Genomic DNA, 17,933 nt, shown 5'->3' on the forward strand with positions numbered 1-17,933 from the left:
CCACAGTTGCAGCTTATTCTTTGACAGGCGGCGTCGGAATCCACGGCAGGTTGAAATGTGGACAGTTGACCGCCGCTCGGCGTCTCCCCTCCTTGACGGCAATCGATAGGCCCAGGACGATACCGGAGTGGCACTCCCGAGAGGGGCCCTCCTTAACAATTATGGCCAACTTGACCAGAGGGTGCTCGCTGGTCCTTTACAGTTAGTCGTGGACCACTAGACCGAATGGTGTGCCGGTCAACCGAGAGTTCGTAGAGGAAACCATGTCCAAACTATTCGACCGAACTCTAGGACAAACGTCCGTCACACACCACGCCTGAATCCAAAAAGCCGCGCTTCTCATGGCGGATTCTTACTCGAGCCTTCTCATTTCATTTTTATTGGTACAGTGTCCATTTTATCAATCCACTGTCTAACTCTCTCTCGCAATCCTCGCTGTATCCTGCCATACCGATTCACCACCTTTTTCGCCCGATTTTACAAAATATAACACACAACAATTTAGACTACTTCCCTACTGAACAAAATTCTTCCCTACTAAACAAATTTCACAAAAAGGTGACAGTATTTACAAAAAAAATAATAAGCAGCATAACATCCCTTTATATTTGAGCGTAGAGATACTGATCCATGATATTATCCACCCAGTACAGGGGGTGCCGACTCCGTACCAGGAGAGGCACCCTACACCATAATTTTCGCTCCTCCATGCTTGAATGTCCTCGTGGTATACTGTGGCATGTAAGCGCAGCCTATTGGGCTATGGACCCAAGTTTTTCCGTCCGAGCTGATGAGGTTTACCTTCGTCTCATCCGACCACAGTATATTTTGCCACTTCTTTTTCTTCTCCGGACTGATCCAATTGAAGTGGTCTTTCTCGAACACCAGTCACGCCTTCATACGCTTCGGCGTCAGCATCGGGACCTACCGGGAGCTTTTACCGCCTAGCACATGCTTCACCAGCCGCCGCTGAACTGTGCGGGAACTCACGGACAAGTTCAATTCGTCCCGTATCTTTTTCGAGGGATCTTGCGTGGAGGCTAACTTTATGGCAGAATCATCCTTCGTGGTCGTTTTTCTTGGGTCGTTTCGGATTTTTTTGCGATCGTGGAAGGTTTTGGATCGTTCCAAGTACTCTGCGATTGCGCGTTGACTGCTGCCTGCCTTGGACATTTTGCGGATGACCACTGCTGTGTTTCCGTGCAATTATGTGCGCGACCCATTGTTCGTTGATTGCAACTGGAATTAGAGAATTAAAACATTACATAATTCTTGTTTACATGATAAATACTTACCAGGATCCGAAAAACACAAATTACCACCGAGAAACCATCAGTTTTCTTCAAAAATCGATCTAAACAATACTGGAAACAGCCGAAACGAGGAACTGGTCCTAAATTTTGTCGCGTCATTTTAGGCACTAAGCAACTAGCAACTATTAATATGCAATAAGCAATATTATCGCCAATGGGTTTTTCCATTTTATTTTTGTTGATCTCACACACCGACGCAATACGATATCGCTATGATCTTTGTAGAGCAATACATATCGCTAGCAACACGACGTGTTGGTTGAAGAGCAACTTATTGCCCATAATTTGGCAATTTTCGTCCATTAGGCAGATTGTTTGCATAATGTCAGGCGTTTTTATTGCTTTGGTATCCTTTTTTTATGAGTGTCGTCACAGAATCACTTTTATCAGAACATAAACATAGACATAAATCTTAAGCAGAAGAAGAAAAAAATCGCGGCAGTTCTGACGTACATACTTTTCAAAAGATAAACTCAGAAAACCCGCAGAATATGGGTGAGAACAATGGATTACTCGGCGTAGGTTTTTTGGAGTTGAGAAAGTTTTCTCAAGAAACTGGACGACGAAGATCCGGAATTGTCGACGCACTTCGATAGCAGTGCATGTTCGTCATATTGCACTTTTTTTCGCTTCAAACTCCGTCCCTCCTTATTTGGTTTTGATCCAAATGGTGTGATGACTCTCGGAATAAGAGATTGAACTTCTGCACCTGTTGTTAGAATGGGAGGCTGATTCCCCTTTGATGCCGACGAGTTTTCCACGTCCTCCTCATTCTGATAATCATTGTTTTTGGGTTTTTGGGAAACAGAAACAAACTTTTTAGTTTTTTTTTTAAATTTGGAAGGATCATAGATTGAGGAGAGTTTTGAAGACTTTTGTAATAATCTGCTATTGGTAACATCAATGATTGCTCTTTCAGCACTGAAACAGTTTAAACAAAAATACTTCAATTTAATCACTGTGAGACTGATATTCCGAGAAGAACTGCGAAGCGATTTGAGTATTTCTTTTGATATTATATAGGTTGCTATCGATTCTGTCCTAGTAATGGTTTAAATATTAGGCTGTCAAAAAAGTTCTGCGGTATTTTTTTTGAATTTTCATTTGTTCATAAAATTAGTTACAATCATCTGTTTTAAGGGGGTCTCCGTAGCCACAATGGTTGCGCGTTCGCTTAGTAAGCGATCGATCGTGAGTTCAAAACTCAGGGCCCTCATTGACCATCTTTGTGTTGTTACAGAATAGCTACGTCCACGCAACAATCATCAGCGATGGAGATCGATCCACGGTCGAAATAAGATCGATTCATCCATACAACTGCTCTGCTCTGCAAGACACATCGGGCTGCTGTTCTATAAATAACTCAACAATGATCAATCAACTGTCTCCGCTGTCCGGTCTAACTGGACAATGGAAGAACAGATAGAAAACTCTTACGCCTAAATGGCTATTGTGTGAATGTACCATATGTAATGGTATAGAAGGAATACTGGCGAATGGCAACTGTGTGTAATGTGCTAATTATAGATATGATAATCATGTGACATGTACACGATTAAAATTCGGCTCTGTTACAGCTAAAATGCTAATGAGCCTCAAATAAATAAATGGGATAAAAAAAAAATCTGTTTTAAGTCAAATATGCGCCGTTTTGTTCGATGACTTGTTCCCAACGAGATGCCAACTTCATAATACCCCTGTTATAGAAGCTCGCTTCCTTATTGGCAAAAAACTCGGATAGCCAATTTTCACAGGCCTCTTTTGTGACTAACTTCTGACTACCTAGCTCGTTTGCCATGGACAAAAACAGGTGGTAGTCACTTGGTGCAAGGTTCGGACTATACGACGGATGCAAAAGAACCTCCCATCCGAGCTCCCGGAGCTTCTGGCGCGTCACCAAAGAAGTGTGTGGCCTGGCGTTGTCCTGATGGAAGACAATGCGGCCTCTGTTTATCAAAGATGGCCTCTTCTTCATGAGTGCTACCTTCAAGCGGTCCAGTTGTTGGCAGTACAGGTCCGAATTGAGCGTTTGGCCATAGGGAAGCAGCTCATAATAGATTATTCCTTGACAATCCCACCAAACACACAGCAGAACCTTCCTGGCCGTTAATGAGGGCTTGGCCACCGTCTGAGTCGCTCCAGCGGGCTTCGATCACGACCGTTTGCGCTTCACGTTGTCGTAAGTGACCCACTTTTCATCGCCAGTCACCAACCGCTTCAGAAACGGGTCGATTTTGTTGCGATTCAGCAGCGATTCACATGCGTCGATACGGTCAAAGATGTTTTTTTTTGCGTCAACGTGTGTGGCACCCATACATCGAGCTTCTTTATGAATCAAAGCTTCTTCAAATGGTTAATAACGGTTTGATGACTTATCCCCAGCTCTTGGTCGATGCTACGGCTGCTACTATGCCGGTCTTTCTCGGCTAATTCAGCGATTTTGTCGCAATTTTCGACGACAGGCCTTCCGGAGCGTGGCGCATCTTCGACGACCTCTACACCAGAACGAAAACGTTGAAACCATCGTTGTGCGGTGGAAATGGAAACTGTATCGGGTCCATAAACTGCACCAATTTTATTGGCAGCTTGAGACGCATTTTTGCCTTTGTCATAGTAGTACTGTAACATATGTCGGATTTTCTCTTTATTTTGCTCCATATTTGCGACACTATAACTCACGAACGACTTAACCAAACAAAACACTGTCAAGGACTATATTATAGCGCGCAAAAATACCTTTCCAACAAGCTATAGTATGACTCGATACAATGAATACAACTAGAACTACGTGCTTACAACGACACCTCGCGGAAATACCGCAGGACTTTTTTGACAGCCTAATATAAAAAACGAGATCAAAAAATCTTGCTACGACATCATATTGATCGACTGATGCTGTACAAATAAACGAGTTAACATTTAAAAAAATCAAATTGATAACTCATTTTTCCAACTCATTTGGATTGCACAAAATAAATCTTTTTATTGGTGTTGTCATATGCTACGTAATTGAAAATCGAAATTTCTCAACACGTTCTATGTTTAAGTTCGAAATAAAGTTGTCAACCCTACTCACCAGTGAGTCAAATTCTCCCGATCCTGATTTTCCTCGGACGAGAAACTGTAGTGCAGAATAATATATCCATTTGGATATATACAACTCGTTGCCACCAGAACCGCTCTTTCCACCTTTGCGCACTTTAGTACACTCTCCTAAAATCAGTTGAGTTCAATGAACACTAAAAAAAGTAATCAATTTTATAGTTCTTAATAATGATTTTACCTGAAAACTGCGTTTTTAAATCGTTGATGGTTTTTCTGACCGTCTCTTCGTCAGTCCCCAGCTCGGCAGCTATGACATCCTGGGCTTTTTTTTGCGCCCCTTTACGCAAACGGTCAGGGTTTGTGGGATCCCAAAGAACGGGATGCTGCTCCCACATTTCAACCAATCGGAATTTTTTGCTCCCGGCGCTAAAGATTGAACTGTCAGATAGCTATGACATAAAAACTATGAACTATTCCGTCATGACGGAATAGTTGATAGCAGCTATGACATCAAAACTAGTATTAGACACGTTAAATTTGTTTTCTCTATGTTATAGCTAAAAGCTATTACTTACAAGTCATAACTATTAACTATCACCTGTTTAAACCCTCTTAAAGCCAAAAAGAAGAATAAGAAGAACTATCACCTCATAGTTTTGGTGTTTCTACGATGCTATACCTTTGTTTTCTATCACACAGCTTACTATATACTAGAAACCTTAAAACGCATTTTTTAACACTCCTATACTCGCGCGAAAAATCTTAATTTGTGTGCTATGGACTGTGCGCGTCTCTGTGATATTGCTACTATGTATTTTTAGGCGTTCTTTGCTTTCATTAATGCTCGGTCTGTCAGACCTATGCGCGAGTATAGAAAGATTAATGAATAATTATTGTTTTAACTACAGATGTTACAAATTTATTCGAACAGTGCAAATAAATGATAAATGATAAATGCATAGGAGCACTTGGTTGGATTATTTTTTCTCAACGTTTTGTCACTTTCTTTTTTTGCTTGAGCAGTGGTCTAAATGTTTTCTCCGACACTGTATGTAAACCTGACATGGTCGTGTACTGGAATCGCAAAAGAGTTAACACTCCTATACTCGCGCATTGGTCTGTCAGACCGAGAAATCAATAATTCGTTCATTTCTCAGAAAATATCAACAACGACTTTGCGATTCTCTCTAGCTTCGTTATTCGTCGTTCGTCATCGTTTAGCGTATCGCATGTGTTGGTACAAAGTGAACGCGTGCCACTTTTTTAACACTTTCGGCACACCGACGCGAGTATAGGAGTAACTTTTTTGGACAAGTGCCTTTTTTCATATTCTGGAATATTGTTGAATGAAATGTATAAATTAATGTTAGTGGCGTGGAATATTTATTGAATATAATGCATAAGATTATTACTGGACTATTCTTATTTGATTTCAGTCCTTTTTGTAACTATTCGTCGATATATTCGTCGTTAGATTCATACGTTCAAAAGCAAAATATAAATGTTTGACTTTCGAATAGTTTATTCGCTAAATATAATGGTCATACATTTACACACTTGTGAAAGAATTTCACTTGTGGAAGAATTGTAAACAGTAAACTATGAACTAATCGGTACCTTATTGTAATTTTTAACAGTTACAGTTTCGGGAATATTTTTCTTATAATGGACAATATCCACAAGAAAACAAGAAAAAGAAAAGGAAATTCCTAGAAATTGTTTTATATCATCTTTTTATGCCCCATCTAAAAAAAAGCATTAATTCTTAGTTTACCAAAAAACAGAGACAAAGAATATTAGGAATATGCAAACTTTATTTTCCAGAATCTTTATCATCTGGTAATTATCTAGGAGGTCTTTATATATTCTTCTCTTCGATAAAAGACCCGAAAAACACGCATCAACTGCATGAAATGTAAAAAATATGTTTGTTTCGAGCATGCAGTTATGCTATATTCTGATTCTTACTCCAATGAAATCACAATCGATTAATACGTTTTTATGTTAATTTATAGCTCTTCATACTTCCATGAATTATATTCAGTTGCTTACTTTTAATTAATAACAGTGAAAAATTCGAATTTCGTTATTTTTGTTGGAGTATCAAAAATAACTCTATTTTGAAGAGACTGAATACGATGACTATTAAAACATAATAAAGACGAAGAAAACTTATTTTTTGGAGTTTTTTCATTCAATCATACTCTCTTCTTCAAATAAATGCCAATAAAACCTGAAAATTACACAATCACAATATTACAGAGAAGTTCAATTTTCGGTCTGTGACACCGTGCGCGAGTATACGTGTTATGATTTTGCACGCGAGTACAGGAGGGTTAAAAATGACCAATATCACTGTCTGTGTAGTGTTGAAATGTTTTAAGGAACCTTTTTTTATTTCCCAGGAGGTTCAATGAAGGCGTTGAAACGGTACAGTGTACTGGAACCAGTGTCAGAACGCCACCAAGGCTTTCGAAGTGAATTTCGGACGTGGGTGTGGCGAACAATCTCGGTGCTGTTTCTCGGAAAAGTTTCTTCAAGCATCGGAATATTATGAAGCCAAAAGGGATCGTAAAGCAAAACATTACATGTCTGAACGCGAACGAAACTTCACGGTGAAAAAGAAATGATGTGTAGGGGAAATGGGGGAAAGACGGACATGTTAAGAAGAACTTCAATTATATCTTTGGAAACTCATGTTTTCCAAAACTAAAAAGCAGTTTCTTACAGCTTAATATACTGGTTTTCGAAATAACTGGCCAAATGTTTTATAAAAATGTGTTTTCCTTGTTTTTTACTGAAATTGAAACAAGCCGAAAAGTAGAACATTTTTATCGATGAGTGTATAATGGACATGTAGTGGGGGAAATAGGACAGTTTGATGATATATGAAGCGTAGAAGTTTATTGCTCGCGAATAATTTCGCTCTCTCTCAGTGTTTGTGTGTCCAGTAACTGAAATAGAACAAAAAGAGAAAGCAATATAAAAAGATTTGAATATTCTTCCCTTCACTTTCTATCATGCATTGAATATGATTATGTGACTGTCCATTTCAACCCCACCAGTGCAATTATTTTAATAATTTAAATTTACCACTTACGAATGAATTTACTTTTCCGTACATACCTAATATCGCTTCCCTGTCAACTCACAAACCGAAATATACCATCAGCCAATTAAACTCTGCAATGAAACCACTTAAAATGCTTAATATCGAAGCCGGAAAAATTACATCCACACACGGAATCACGTTTGATTTTCGGTTCTTGTTTCCCTATTCCACTTTTAATTAGTATTCATTGTCATAGAATGGTTTAAATATTATAGAATAGTAGAAGTAGAAGGGGTTCCCATCAACAGAAATTTGAAATTCATAATGCAAATATACAAATCAACCACCTGTCCATTATACCCCCACTGTCCGTCTTACCCGCGGTTCCCATACATGGTGACAGATTTCCGAAGTACAACGCTAGTACAGTTGTATGTTTGTCATAAGTATAAACCATTCATCGTTATCTGAATGAGTTGTGTCAATTTGCGGGAAAAGTTGGTCAATTGTATCACATGAAGCACTTCGGACGATCTTCCGATGAGCAACCGGGCATGAATTATCGAGGAAGAATTTCATATAAACATGCAACTTTATCATTAATTGTCGACGTAGCATTTATTGTGTTCAACCAATGTCCTGGAAAAAAGGTAATGAAGATGGTCGAATTTCGAGCGACATATATCACTTCGAAAAAGACGGATAAAAGAGATATTTCCATGTGCCATTTTCACTCCCCACGTTCATAGAATCAAACGAAGTTTCATTATTTTATCGTTATGAAGTTGATGTTTCGAAGGCTCTCAGTGTCGGTGGGTATGTTGTGAGATAATAATCGCCAATTAATCAGAATTTCACCGAAAATGTTACTGCTTTCGAGAACTAAGCATTCGACTGCTCTCTGGACCTTTTTACCACATGAATAATCGAAATAAGCCACGATATAATTGTCACCTGTTAGGAAACAACCAGTTGAATGATTTCATGAGAATTTTGGCTCAAATTATCATGCAACCGTGAGTACTTTCAACATTATTTTGTTTCTTCCATATACATTCCATATAGAATGCAAATGATTACGACACGATATTTTGCTTGCCAATACAGATACACTTCGCCTACTGCTCCACCTCTATATGTACCTCATTGGTATTCAACCAAAGGCAATTAAAACACAATGGTTCCATTTTAAAGAAGCTCTAGATTGTGTTCTTGTATATAACCCTTTTCGCAAAATTAAGCTTATAGTTGATCATATATAGGGTGTTACAATATCATTTTAAATTAGTCCCTAATTTCTGTGTGACAAAATTTCCCTAAATGGTGTTCCAAGTGGCATGCTCGAGAATACACCTGTTTCAGTACAAGCCGAAAAAACTTTCTTTGGCGTGAAAACCTCCGACCAGAACAGGAATCGAACGTAAAGCCTGCTTTCACTTTAGGGGCTGTCCACATACCACGTGGACAACTTAAGGGGGGGGGCGGTGTAAGGGTTACGAAAATGTCCACATTTGTCCACGGTGAGGGGGGAGGTGGTATAGACTACATCCACGTGGACACTAATAAATATTTTGAAAAACAAATATATATCTGTATTCAACAATATATGAACAAAATTCTGAATTGCAAGAAAATTTATCCGTAATTCTGCTGTCTGATAATACTGCGCGGTGGAAATTCCATATTTCTTCATATCGTTGAAATTCTTTGCTGAAATTTGTATTCAGAGAGTATCGCACATGAGCTGAGAGCGATCGATTTATTTTCATTGATTTTAAAGAATCTTGCGTTATCATTATCGATCAGATTTGGGACGCTATTATCGGCAGGATCCAGATGTCACCAAAGCATGTTGGAATGTTGTAATATTAAAAATACACGACATTGTTTTCGATGTTTCGATTCAGTTAGCCTCAATGTAAAAACCGTTTCGTTTATGTTATTCAAGAACTCGAACAAACAAATTCATTCACGGGGACCTATCTTTAGAGAAGTCTTTGATGGTCTTCTTCGTTGAAGCACCTGGTGAATCTTGATTACGAAACGATACAATGTATGGGCTCTACACCTTTTGACCGAAAACATTAAATGGACCGTATCTCCATCAACAACTCGCTTTATAAATGCAATGAAAACTCGCAGTTTGAAGCAAATAGTGTCATGCGAAGAAAAATATTATCCTTTACAACAATGTTGAGCGAAAAAAAAAGTCTTTGAGGTGAGCGAAATGAACCATCATTAGATACCTCCAAAGCTAATCTTCACCTGCAGAAAGTCATTCTTTGTGTCTAGTGAGATAGGAGAAAAATTCTGCATTATAAGCTTCTACCAAACAGCCAATCGATAAATTTCAACAAGCACTATTCGTAACTGAACGAATCAAAATCGTCAATCTAGAACAAACGATCAGAATTGGCCAAGGCGTCATCTTCCAGAATAAGGCCAAACCTCATGTTCTTTGAAAGCTCGCCAAAGATTTTTAGAGCTTGACTAGAATGTGATAGTCTACCCGCTAACATCAGATATTGCATTTTTGTTTATCACTTGTTTAGACCCCCAATAAAAAATGTTGAAGGTCAACAATTTCGATTCCGTAGCCACATTGGTTGCGCGTTCGCTTAGTAAGCGATCGAAACTCAGGATCCTCAATCGACCATCTTTGTGTTATAACAGAATAACTACGTCCACGCAATAATTATCAGCGATGGACATCGATCTACGATCGATTCATTCTTACAACTGCTCTGCTCTGCAAGAATCATCGGGCTATTGTTCTATTAATAACACAACAATGATCATATCAACTGTCTCCGCTGTCCGGTGGTCTAGCTGGATAATGGAAGAACAGATAGAATACTTTTACGCCTCAATGGCTATTGTGTAATGTGCCATATGCAATGGTATAGAAGAAATACTCTTACTCCTAATATGGCAACTGTGTAATGCGCTATTTATAGACTCGACAAAAACATGTGATATGTACATGATAAAATGCTAATGAGCCTAAATAAATAAACAAATGGGATAAAAAAAAAGAATTTCGCCTCTTTGGCACAATTTTTTGACGAGAAAACAAAGAAGGTCTGCTATGATGAATTCTGCAAGTTGCATGAAGAATTACGAAAGATTGTGAAACAAAATGGTGCACATAGAAAAAAAGAAAATGTATGCCTTAGTATTTTGCTTTCGACAACTCAATATTACCCAATATTTATTAAGTTGGACGAAGAAAAATCATTGGTAGTTGAATCGCGGGGACTTATTTTTGAAGCCCAGGCGAGGAAAGATTTTGCAATAGTAAACTGGTTTTAATGGGATGATGAAGTTGCGGATCAGCTAAGTGAACGGCATCACGTTTGATCGGCAATTTTGCAGAACTCGCCAAAACTACATAGCACAACACAACATGTTTATATCCTTATACATGTTATGATTTTCAATTACTGTATTGCAATTACGAAGCACTTGATTTCATTGTCTGATTCTCTTGAAAACTCACAGTTCAGCCAGTTCAGCGTCGCTTTATGATAGAAAATGTCCGAGATTGAATTCACATGTGATGTTTTTCTATAACGTAAATATTGTGTTTTATAACGTGATCACATGGTAAATGAAATTTGGAAGAAAACAAACAGCAATACAAATAGCTTCACGAGTTGTTGTTCCCCAAAGCTGTTCAAAGAATTGAGAAGAAATCACAAACATAGAATAGAGAATAGAAACAAACATAAACTTGAATTTAGGCGCAACTCAACTATTTTTACGATTATTTTTTCCAAGAAATGGAGAAATGTCCACGTGGACAACAGGGGAAGGGGTATAGAAAACGTTCATGCTTGTTCACGGAGGGGGAGGGGGGTGTCTGAAATCGTACTTTTTCTGTCCACGTGGTATGTGGACAGCCCCTTATATGTGATGCTAACCACTCGAATATGGTAGCCATGGTTTAGAAGAGACAGACATCTTCATTCTATGTAGCATACTGTACAAACCTTTCCTGTTCGTTCTACAAAAAAACTAAGCATCGCAGATCGAATTATAGTAGGATTGTTCTTCGGAATTTCAGAAAAGGTAACGGACCAATCAAATCTCTTCATCACTCGCAAATCTTCCTTGCTGTTTCACGATATTCACAGATTGCCAACTATTGCTGAGAAAATGTCGGAATCTCTGCACGTCAGGGATCCAACTGTTCGTGAGTTGCCAGTTAATTTTAGTCGAGTTTCGTTCGGTGCCGGATCAAGATCACAGCGAGCCGCGTGCGCAAGACGGTCGGAACGAGCCCCCTGGCATGCTGTCTTGTTCTAGCAGGTCACTAAAAACGCGTACGCAAAACAAGGATAGAACGACACCAGCCTGCACAAAAGAGTGGAAATTCGTGAAAAATGTGACCTGTGTGCAGGAAAATATTTTTTTTTTGCAGAAATATTTGCATGTCTGGAACAACGCACGTGATTAAATCGACGCTAATCAAAAGTAGCAGCCGTTCTTAATGCGATTTTGCATTCTACGACCCTCGAAATCGAATTAAGTTACAGATGTAAGGAAAAGATCTAGAAGAAATCCCATAAGGAAATATTACAGAATCTCAGAAAATAACATATATAGGCAGTTTCCCTAAGTGAATCATGCTGAAAAACTCGTAGTCCGTACAATCCCAAAAATTGGATCATAAGTGAAAGTTCTCGTCGTGAATACAAAGAACATGACAAGTGTTAGTCAAGGAAAATGGATCCCTTAGAAAAATGTGAAGATTAACGTGATAAACTTCGGAGAATCTTGCAGTATTGGCTATGAATGCCATCGGTTGAGAAAATAAGACGGGAAAGCCAATCGAAGTTAATGAAAATCAGAGCATTCTGCACTACAGCGAGTGATTGCCGCAGCTAATTGAAAAATTGCTTTTTTCTTCGAAACAATTTTTTTCCTTTCCGAGCGTGCTATTTTTAAATCGAAGCATAGCATCTACAACAGCAACGGCCAAGAGTGTCAGAATACTGCTCTCCTGCTCTGTATTATTGTTACGCAATTTGCGAGATCTGGCGCGCCGTACATTTCATCTTGTACATCGCAGACTACCCATCGTTTTTCGCGGTCATCATCTTGGTTGCACTAGCCCCGTAGTGGTGGAATGAAACAGGAGTTCTAATATTACCACCTTTGTTAGTGAAAGCAATTCGCGCGAGTTAATTCATTTGTGCGTTCAATTCACTAAGTGTAAAACCATTATGATTTATGAGTTAAATCAAGTGTCTGCTTGGGTAAAGCTGATAGAGTTCTAAAAGAGATATCATTATCTACCATAAGTGTATCGAAACGGAGAAAAATGCGTTTTACTGTAGGAATATGATTTTCTCAACGACCATTGAAATAAACTGAGCATAACTATAATTGTAAGTATGATTTTTGGATTATCTCTAAAATAAATCATTTCATCGTTTCAAATTGAGTACGAGTAGAAGTACATCTTAAGCGCGTATAAAACTAGGAGGATTTAGTACGTTTATGTATCATTACCAAACCGGCTACTGTTTTTCTGGCTGCTCGAGTTCAAATAATATTATATGTTTATATATTGCAGTTTTATATACTGGAAAATACTTGTCTACATGATCTACAAATGCACAAAGTGTTTTTAGTATTATGTCAACCCATTATTCAGAACATAGTACAAGAAAAACAATTTTCGTTGTAATTAATTATGAAATGCCCGAGCTGAAGGGTGAATTTTTAAACATTTGGTTTTCAATTCACGGAAAGCTGTAGAAAACATAAAATTTATCATTGGGAGTTACAAATCAATCCTTGCCTTATATATTTTCAAAATTATTTCATGTAAATTGGCCACGACTACGTTTAGGTGAGCCATACGTGAAGTCCAATTTTGGGTTACTTTCTCGAGCATATCAGCTGGAATCTTACCGGTAACACGTGTGGTGTTGTCTTCTAGTGCTTGATTCTGTACTGATTTGTTGGCATAAGCAAGAGGTTTGACATAATGCCACTAAAAAATAATCTAACGGCGTCAAATTGCACGATCCTGTCGGCCAATTCATTGGTCCGAAACTAGAGATGAATTTCACACAAAATTCATTGCGCAACATGCCCATCGTTTCGTGTGCTGTGTGGTGACACTATCTTGCTGGAACCACATGTCAACCAGATTTAGCCGGTGAATTTTGAGCAGTTAAAAGTTGGAAATCATTGCACGATAGCGATCGCTATTGACATCATATTTGAAGTATAGTTCAATGCTTCCTCCGGACCACAAACTGCACCTAACGCATTCGTTCAATCAAAAATATGCCTCATCGTGTGCCTTGTAAGCGTTGTTTCATATGTAAGTCTTTTAATAATCAAATGGCAATGAAAACTACGCAACTTAAATTTTGACACATGACATGAATCACGCGTGATTTGTCAGAAACAGTGCGCTGGAAAACCAAACAACTATACTATAACTATACTATAACGTCAAAGCCAAAAACATCATTATGATAAGGAACGGCCTTCATATTAATAGCGTTCTTGCTGGCTGTTCTGATCTCGCCAGAAGTTATTTTTTCTGTTAAGTTCTCTAAATTAATATTTCATTTTCGTTTTTCAAAATTTATTCTGAGGTCAACGGGGATAAGGAATCGAGGCGGCAAAAGCCGTCAAGATAACGTGATACGAGTCCACTACCGACCCGCCGTCGGAAACGGCGGTGTATCGCACGCAAACCTGTGTTCCACTGATTAGCCCGGCTAGTTTGGAACATAGGATACGATCCGATACGATCCGAGCTTTAGCGAGTGTCGGACAGTATACGTTTGCCCGGCGCAAAATCTTAACTAAATCATAATCAATACATACTCGCGCACGGTATCACATACCGTCTTCTACACATGATGTTTTTCCGGCGCCACAATATAGTGCCCATGATTGCATAGGAGACGTAATCGACAACACCGTTAGTGTGGGGAAATCGCATTTTTGTTGTTGTTTGGCTTACAAGCATAACCATGCAAATTTTCGATGAAATGATCTGTCCAGTTGAGGAATATTATCGGCAAAAAGAGGGCCTAGGTGATTTTGCGGATTATAACATATTTTTTCCATTTAGAAATCGCTTGCGTCTATTTATGCGGACAATCAATCGTTTCAATGAACATTTGTCCGCATAGCTAGACGTAATCACCAGGTTGCTCTGTTTGTAGCGTTAGTTTTTACAATTCCGATAATAGTTAAAACGTCTCCGTCGGTAGTTTCAGTTGTTATCGGATGAAATCAAAAAGGTTTGGAAGAAATTCAGTGAAATGTCTGGAAAAGGTGCTCTTGATTTGTTGCGAGTTTATGATAGTACTTTTTTCCTGAAAAATACTCTGGGATATGATAAGAACAACAGGTTCGTGTTTTATCAATCAATTGAATTTGTAAAGACTATCTCCAATGTTGGTAATTTTAGCAACATGATTTACCGATATCACGATCAATCGCATAAAGATGGGGGAGTGACTTACTCCAACGGTATGAGTAAATGCTGAATATGTGGAATAATTCAACGTTAAATCCGAGGAGTTATAATGCTAAGAACCAATATTATGTTGATTTTACTACTGATCTGATTGTTTCATTAACTACTCGAAGATTCAAATGCAGAAATTGAGGTAATTATAACATTAAAAAAACAATTGCCTCTCTTTGTTCATCGCAGTGCAGTGTACAGAAATTTTCATTGAACGAAATTGTTTTCGTATGGCTATCACTCTCACTTGTCTCCAGTCATGCGGGACAATATTCAGCTCCAGAAACTTGTTGAACAAGTTCAGCAAACGCTGTTTCGCCAAGTCGGGAAGATTCTTCAACAAGTTGAATTTAATCTTGTCCGACCCCGGAGCTGAATTGTTACATGAGAGGAGGGCAATTGAGAATTCTACCATCGAAAAATTCTCATAATCGCATTGAAGCGGAATGTCGCGTACGACGTTTTGTGCAGGAACGGAATCGGGACAAACCTTTCTTGCAAATTTGAAAATCCAACGGTCAGAGTATTCTTCACTTTCATTTGTATGGTTCCAGCCACGCATTCTCCTAGCCGTATTCCAAAGAGTGCTCATAGCTGTCTCCCTTGACAAACCATTGACGAACTTCCGCCAATATCCACGCTTTTTTGCTTTAATCAGACCTTTTAGTTTGGCTTCTAGAGCTTGGTACTTTCAAAACCATTCCACTAATGCAGTTTTCCTGAATTTTTTGAAAGCGGATGATTTTTCAAGGTAGACCTTTGAACACTCCTTGTCCCACCAAAGTGATGGAGGCCGACGTCGGAAAGTGGTAGAAGGAACACGTTTCTTTTGAGCTTGAAGTGCGCTTTCGTAAATCAAACTCGATATAAAGTTATACTCTTCGAGTGGAGGAAGTTCATGCATTAAAACAAGTGCTTCAGATATTGTTTCTGCAAATTTTCTCCAGTCAATATTTTTCGTGAGGTCATACGCAATATCGACTGACTCACGAGAACCTGATTCATTGGCGATCGATAAAATTATTGGCAGGTGATCACTACCGTGGGGATCTTGGATTACCTTCCACGTGCAATCCAGGAATAACGAAGAAGAGCAAAGTGATATGTCTAGCATACTTCCCGTGCAGGAGGGTTGGCTATCCTAGTTGCTTCCCCTGTATTTAAAACTGTCATGTTGAAGTTGTCGCACAGATCATAAATCAACGTGGCACGGCTGCCATCGTAGTGTGACCCCCATGCTGTTCCATGGGAGTTGAGGTCACCTAAGATTAGCCGCGGCTCCGGCAATGCCTCGATGATATCAAAAAACTGATGGCGGCCGACCATGGTTCTTGGAGGAATATATATCGAGACAATGCAGAAGTCTTTGCCATTGATTTGTGTCTGGCAAGCGACAACTTCAATGTCTGTCATCGATGGGAGAGTGACTCTATAGAAGGAGTGACATTTTTTGATCCCCAATAGTACGCCACCAAACGAGTCATTTCGATCGAGGCGAATAATATTGAAATCGTGGAAATTCAGCTCGTCGGCTGAAGAAAGCCATGTTTCACAGAGGGAAAATACATCACAGTTAGAACTATGAACTAAAAATTTAAATTGATCTAGTTTAGGGATGATGCTTCTGCAATTCCACTGTATTACAGTGGTCAAATCCTTGACCTCATGCACTGAATCAGGCATCGAGGGAAATGAACGCTGCTAAAAAACCACATTTTTCTTTCAAAAATGTTCTCACAATCGGAAGCAAACATAATACTATGCTTTTAAGAGGGTCATTTATATTTAAAGCATTTAAAATGTTGTCCACCAGGTCAGAAAGCGCAAGCAAACCAGATTGTGGCTGTTGCCTCGACCGCGAAAATGGAACAGACGGGGTGGGTGCTGCTCCGGGAAGTGCTGAGGACCCCTGGTGCGTAGAAGAACCGCTTAAACCAGGAGGTACTTGCTTCGGTCTATTCTCAGCACGTTCAATTCGAGTTTTCATTCCAACTTGGGAAGTTTCGGTCGTCTTTCTGGGGAGTGATGGAAAAGAAGTAATTTTTCTTTTCCTGACGGCACCCTGCGATGTACCGGAACTTCCTGCATTGGAAGCGTCAGCAACAGGCTCGTCGTTCTGCAGAATGGAGTAGGGATTGTCCTGATTCGTTGGTACGGAACTCTTAAGCATTTCTGCATAAGTCCGCTTGGAACGTTTCTTTAAGGAACGCTTGATTTTCTCCCCTCGTTGTTTGTACACCGGGCATTGGATAAGATCATGAGGAGTCCCGCCGCAATGAAGACACTTGTGCTCTTTCGCGCAAGGATTCTCATCATGGCTGTCTCCACAATCTGCGCAACGTTTTTTATTGCAACAATAGGCGGCCGTGTGACCGAGTTGCATACATTTGTTGCATTTCATTACCCGGGGTACAAACAACCGAACAGGTAAACGAAGTGCACCTATTGCAACGTAGTTTGGAAGGGCGGAACCCTCAAAAGTCACACGAAAAGAGATTGTCCGATTGAGAACCCTTTTGTCATTTTTGTCATTTTGTGACACAGATTTCAGTTGATCGCATGCAAGAATCTTCACAGTTTTTAGTGAAGAGTTCTTGAAGCGACCGACACCATCGATAATCTCTTTTCAAGTCAAACCCTTTTCGGTTATTACGCCGTCTATTTCGACGTTGCAACAGGGCACGTATACGCGATACTCAATCGCAAAGAGGTCGCAGCGCGTGATTTCGTTCGCTTGGGTCCTGCTTGAGACGACAACTCGTAGTTTGTCTGGCCCCATCCGTGTAATCTCGGTAACTGCAGAAAACTTCTGAGTAAGTTCCTTCGAGGTACGAATGACATTGAGAGGTTTAGATTTTCGTCTAAAGTATACAATGAATGGGCCTTTGGAGCCTTCATGGTATTCTTTTGGACGAAAATCCTGTTTTTCGTCAATGTCCTCATCTTCGGAACTTCCAACTTCATATACAGAAGTTTCTTCCTCAACTTCAGCTTCATCTTCCTGCTCTTCAGGAGG

General features: G+C 39.4%; 1 protein-coding gene across 3 annotated transcripts in view; it reads left to right on the plus strand.

Annotated features, from left to right (window-relative positions):
* The first annotated feature begins 11,640 nt into the window (after window positions 1-11,640).
* The window catches only part of LOC129778529 (calponin homology domain-containing protein DDB_G0272472), a 45,319-nt gene continuing 39,026 nt past the window's right edge, over window positions 11,641-17,933 (plus strand). For all 3 annotated transcript variants that reach the window (XM_055785477.1, XM_055785480.1, XM_055785479.1), the window contains exon 1: window positions 11,641-12,803. The gene's annotated coding sequence lies outside the window, so the exon portion shown is untranslated. The remainder of the gene's footprint in view (window positions 12,804-17,933) is intronic.

The sequence above is a fragment of the Toxorhynchites rutilus genome, chromosome 3 (genome assembly GCF_029784135.1).
Source record: "Toxorhynchites rutilus septentrionalis strain SRP chromosome 3, ASM2978413v1, whole genome shotgun sequence".
NCBI classification, from domain to species: Eukaryota; Metazoa; Arthropoda; class Insecta; order Diptera; family Culicidae; genus Toxorhynchites; species Toxorhynchites rutilus.